This window comes from Procambarus clarkii, unplaced genomic scaffold, assembly GCF_040958095.1.
Source record: "Procambarus clarkii isolate CNS0578487 unplaced genomic scaffold, FALCON_Pclarkii_2.0 HiC_scaffold_119, whole genome shotgun sequence".
Taxonomy (NCBI): Eukaryota; Metazoa; Arthropoda; class Malacostraca; order Decapoda; family Cambaridae; genus Procambarus; species Procambarus clarkii.
In genome coordinates, this window is record NW_027189152.1 from 2,187,099 (window position 1) to 2,193,282 (window position 6,184).

The following is a 6,184-nucleotide window of genomic DNA, read 5'->3' on the forward strand; positions in this document are numbered from 1 at the left end:
GCTCTAAATTCTAGTGCCATTTAGGGTACAGCTTTAACTTAATACTTTCTGAAGGTTTTTAAATTCGTTCATACCTCATAATTTTCCATGTCCTTCCTCACTCTTATGAAGTCTGATAACCTAATCATTCACAGTCATCTTCCTCCTGCTATTACAATCTTGAGATGATTTCGGGGCTTAGCGTCCCCGCGGCCCGGTCCTCGACCAGGCCTCCTTTTTGTTACACACACACCCTCAGGAAGCAGCTGATTAATTCCCAGGTACCTATTTACTGCATACCTGACGTCCCTGCTTCACAGGGGCATCGGGGTGAAAGAAAAATTTTGCCCATTTGTCTCAGCCTCCACCGTGGATCGAGCCCGGAACCTCAGGACTACTAATCCGAAGCGCTGTCCGCTCAGCTGTCAGGCGCCCTATGGACTATGGAACAGTTCTGGTTCGGACATAGTCTTGTATGCAATGTCATTCTCATACTGCTTCTCTGCTACTTTCCTAGTTTCTGTGTACTCATTTCTGGCCTCTTTGTATGCATTGGAATTTCTTATTATTCTGTCCTCTAAATATTTCTTCCATGATTTTTTTGTTCTTCTCTTTGCTCTCAGATATTTGCTGTTGAACCAATGGCTAATGCGCATTTTGTTTCCCTTAGTGATGGATTAAATGAACAAATAACTATACCTATAATAGGTTAAGTAATAATTGTAATTACGAAGCAATAAGATGTTTATCGTAACATACTAAGAAGGTTAGGTAAGGTCGGTGTTTTATATGAAGCTTTTCAAGGTAAACTAGTATGTTTAGTATGTCACATATGCACGTATTTAATAAGTCAATATTGACTATACGAAAGTGCGAGAACGGGTTGCCATGGGGGAATGTTAGCGGAAGTAAGTCTGTAGATATGTTGGATTTCTAGTATGTTTGGTTTGGGGGAGGAGCTAGAGGTATTCTAGTTTTTCGTTCCATGTCAAGCCTAGGAACCGATTCCTTCTAACTGGGGTTCTAGCTGCTCGATCGGCATGTTACCTGTTTACATATTTTAACACTATATTTCTACTATGTGGGTAGAGAGGTGGGTAGTGGGTAGAAACGCGAGAGGTGTTGCTCTCGCATTTCCTGCGGGAATTAGAAATCTCTTGTCTCTAGTCTCACTCCCTCCTCTAGCTGGCTATATTGCCCACTCTCCTCCCTTCAATCCTTTTCTCTGCCCTGCTCCTTGTTTGTTCTATCATTGTATTTATTCCTGCCTGTTCATATCATTCTGGAGGGAGAGCCTGTGAAATCTCTCTCATTGTTCTGAGAACTCTTTTTCAATTCATGAAGATGCTTGAATCATTTTCATTAGTAACTGTCAGTTTGATTGGACTAGGTTTCTTATTTTCTTGTGACAGTATATGACCCCAGCCTGTACATTTCTCTTGACAGTACATGACCCCAGCCTGTACATTTCTCTTGACAGTACATGACCCCAGCCTGTACATTTCTTGTGACAGTATATAACCCCAGCCTGTACATTTCTCGTGACAGTATACAACCCCAACCCATACATTTCTCGTGACAGTACATAACCCCAGCCCGTACATTTCTTGTGACAGTTGTTACAGTGCCCTCTCCTATATATTCCCTTATCCAGCGAGAAGATTCATGTCTATACACGCTGCAGATTACCTAAGTTGCCGGGATCAGTTTGACATAGGTGACAGCTAGCAAAAGTACGTTTTCGGACTAAAACTGTCATTTTAGTTTTGGCTTGTAAGAGGGCTTACGCCCCTAGTAAATACAAAATGGCCCTGCCTGGGATTGCGCTTAAAATATGAAGACGCCAGCAAGCTGGCGATTGGATGACTGTGGTCACGTGACTTGAGTGACCAATGAGAGCCCGCTCCAGGAAGCTGTGATGTCACCGGGAGGCCTGGCTCAGAGCCTGCAGGGCACTGTTCCCGCAAAGATTCACGGCGCTTCATTGAGAGCGGACGTGCGCTGGTTGAGCTCTCGAATTCGGAAGTCCAGGAGCCTTATTCAGTGGAGTAACGCAGCCTGATAAGTGCACAGCGACTACAGAAGACTAAGCACTTCAGAGAAGTGCGAGAAAGTCGAGTTCCAGCAGTATAAGGACGCCGAGGATTGTGAGCTGATAGTCTTGGAAGAATCTGGAGTGGCAACGGCAGTAGTAGTGAGTGGTTCGCCGTCAGTGAAAAACACCGTCGTTTTTCACCGTCAGTGAAAAACGAGATACTCAGAGCTGCTGTGATTGGATCACGCTCATTGGGAACTCAGGAAGGAGAAGGCGCTTCCAGGTTCATGAGTATGTGGTCGCGTAAAGGGGCGACTGAGGGAGATGAAGTGAGCAGTGACGACTGGATAAAACCAGCGACTGGGAACTGCAATATGGGAGTGAGCATGGAAACGACGCGTGTCTTCACGATAACTCAACCAGATTGCCGAGGAATGACGTGAGGGACCAGGACCATGACGAACAACGGGGTCCAGGCATCTGAGGACAGGAGTGTATTAAAGGTAGATCATTATTCCCTCCCATTTTCCCTTGGTATTAACAAGAATAGCCTTAGTGATATACTTAGGTTATGTTAGAGCATTTTTAGATATTATAGGAGTAGATTAGGCTGTAGGGCAGCTTGCACATGTTATCTACTGCCCGGCGAAAACAGCGAGCAGCGTGAGTGGCCAAGCCGTTGGAGGACTGTGTGACTACGGGATGCGAGGCGGCTCCAGGAGGAGGCTGTGGAACCCCTTTAAATTCGCCCAGTTGACGCAAGAGCCCGGAGATCACCAGAGAAGCGCTAATGTCTACTATTATTATTATTACAATACATGTCTTTATATGCATACTTAACCCATGTTTATATAGTTCTTTCTTTAGTAAATTTTATCATTTTTATCGTGCTTTTGGGTGTCTCCCTCCATCTCATTGAGCATTAGGAATAAATGATATTTGATTACACCACACTTAAACTGGCATTATATGGAAGGGAGACCCTTGGCTGGCAACACGACATAGATATAAACAAAGAGCGTAGCTGGGACGCAGAGAAGATTACCCAGCTGGCGACCAGGAAATCAAGTTGAGAACTGAGGTTATGGCCGGTGGTCCAGCAAAACTTTACATGTGCAGGTGGGCAGACCTGGTTGGGTAGTCGCGCATTGCAGGATCGAGCTCAAGTAGTGTGCGCTGGGCCTTCTCCTCTCCCCCTTGGATCCAAGGTCCAGTAGTGGTGACCGGACTTGAGGCATGACTTAGAGAGCTCCCTGGGATGATGCATGGTATCCTAGTAGAGGGAGAGAAGACCCGCGGTGTGGGGTTACAGGATTTGTAGCATGATTCCCCCGCTGTTTAACTGTAACCCACGTAACACAAGGCCAAGGTGAGTGACTCGTGACAAGTACATGACCCTAGCCTGTACATTTCTCGTGACAAGTACATGACCCTAGCCTGTACTATTTCTCGTGACAAGTACATGACCCAGCCCGTACATTTCTCGTGAGAGTACATGACCCCCAGCATGTACATTTTTCGTGACAGTATATGACACTAGCCTGTACATTTCTCGTGACTGTATATGACCCCAGCCTGTACATTTCTCGTGACTGTATATGACCCCAGCATGTACATTTCTCGTGACAGTATATGACCCCAGCATGTACATTTCTCGTGACAGTATGTGACCCCAGCATGTACATTTTCTCGTGACTGTATATGACCCCAGCATGTACATTTCTCGTGACAGTATATGACCCCAGAGTGTACATTTCTCGTGACAGTATATGACCCCAGAGTGTACATTTCTCGTGACAGTATATGACCCCAGAGTGTACATTTCTCGTGACAGTATATGACCCCAGAGTGTACATTTCTCGTGACAGTATATGACCCCAGAGTGTACATTCTCGTGACAGTATATGACACCATCCCGTACATTTCTCGTGACAGTATATGACCCCAGAGTGTACATTTCTCGTGACAGTATATGACCCCAGAGGTGTACATTTCTCGTGACAGTATATGACACCATCCCGTACATTTCTCGTGACAGTATATGACCCAGCATGTACATTTCTCGTGACAGTATATGACCCCAGCATGTACATTTCTCGTGACAGTATATGACCCCAGCATGTACATTTCTCGTGACAGTATATGACCCCAGCATGTACATTTCTCGTGACAGTATATGACCCCAGCATGTACATTTCTCGTGAATGTATATGACCCCAGCATGTACATTTCTCGTGACAGTATATGACCCCAGCATGTACATTTCTCGTGACTGTATATGACCCCAGCATGTACATTTCTCGTGACAGTATATGACCCCAGAGTGTACATTTCTCGTGACTGTATATGACCCCAGATTGTACATTTCTACCAGATCTGTTTGAACCTCTGGAAGACGAAGCCCTCTTAGGAGCTTTACTATTGATTCTCTTTCTAATTGCATACGATACACTGTGGTGTCTGTTTTTTTTTATCTTAGACAGACCCTGAGATATTATCGTTCTTTCTTTTAGTATTATCCTCATAGTTTGTTGTTTTATTGTCTGTGAATTTGAAATTTGAGACCAGCATTCATCATCTTTTTTTCCACTGCAATGTTCATACTGACAATTTGTTACAGGGTTCAGGTTTTCGAGTTTTGTCTTAATGGTTGATAGCCTCTCCTGGTACAATACATCAATTGTCTCCTTTCTTTGAGGTTTGTTCATGTCATCTGCCAACTTTCATATTTTATTTATGTTCCCACTTTACAACTATCTCCTGTGTTTTACATCTAACTTCTCTCAAGTTATTCATATTTTTCTCCATTTCCTTCTGCCAAAAGCTTTTAGCTTCCATGTCATGTTTCATTATCTCTAATGGCGCTGTTCTCACTCAGTTGTCGCCTCCCTGATTCTGAAATTCCGTAGTTCCTCTCAAAGTTTTGACATTTGCTTCAAAATTTCTCAATTAAATCCTTTATCAGTTTCTTGCAGTCATCCTTGAACATTATTATCATCTGATTCCATCTATGACGGGACTCGTCACACTGCTCTTTATTTGCTCCAAAATATCTTCAATCTCAATTTTATTCAAATTTTTTGCATTCACCATTGTCTTTGAGGAAAGAGAGAGAAGGGAGAGGAGGAGGTGGTGTAGCTTTGCTACTAAGAGAACGTTGGAGTTTCGAAGAGAGGGTAATTCAGAACTGTGAAGGTTTCAGTGACTACATATCAGGCACCATACTAACTGGAGGACCGAAAATTATAGTAGTAGTCATATATAACCCCCAACGAATGACAGAAGACCCAGACAGGAATATGGTAGAACAACTTGGCCACAATCATATAAAGTAGAGAGAGCAGCTTCTGATGGCTAGCAGGAACGGATCCAGGACTACTAATCATGGGAAGACTTCAATCATGGGAAGATAGATTGGGGAACAGAGACCCACATGAGGCCCGGACACATGGAGAGCTAAGCTGCTGGATGTGGCAACAAGAAACTTTCTAAGTCAACACGTCAAGGGACCGACAAGAATGAGAGGAGGGGATGAACCAGCCTTGCTTGATCTGATATTAACCCTAAATGAGTCGGATATAAAGGAAGTTAAGTTGGAAGCCCCATTGGGAATGAGTGATCATAGCGTATTGAGCTTTGAGTACCTGGTTGAGCTAGGAATTATCACCCCCAAAAAAGAACTTGGAACCAAAGGGCTGGCGTACCGAAAGGGAAACTATGAGGAGATGAATAAATTTCTATGGGATATAGATTGGGACACAGAACTCAGAACCAAGTCCGTACAAGACATGATGGACTATGTCACCCAAAAATGTCAGGAGGCTGTAAGCAGGTTTGTCCCAGCCCGACAGGAAAAAACAGAGAAGCAAAGGAAGAATCCGTGGTTTAATAGGAATGTATGAAAGCAAAGGAGCTGAACAAAAGGGCATGGAGGAACTTCCGTAATAACAGAACACCAGAAAGTAGAGAGAGATACCAGAGAACCAGGAACGAGTATGTTAGTGTGAGAAGAGCAGTTGAGAAAAGGTATGAAAATGATATAGCTAATAAAGACAAGACCGAACCATAGCTACTACACAGTCACATCAGGAGGAAGACAACAGTGAAGGAACAGGTGATGAAACTTAGGGTGGGCGAGGACAGGTACACAGAGAATGACAAAGAGGTGTG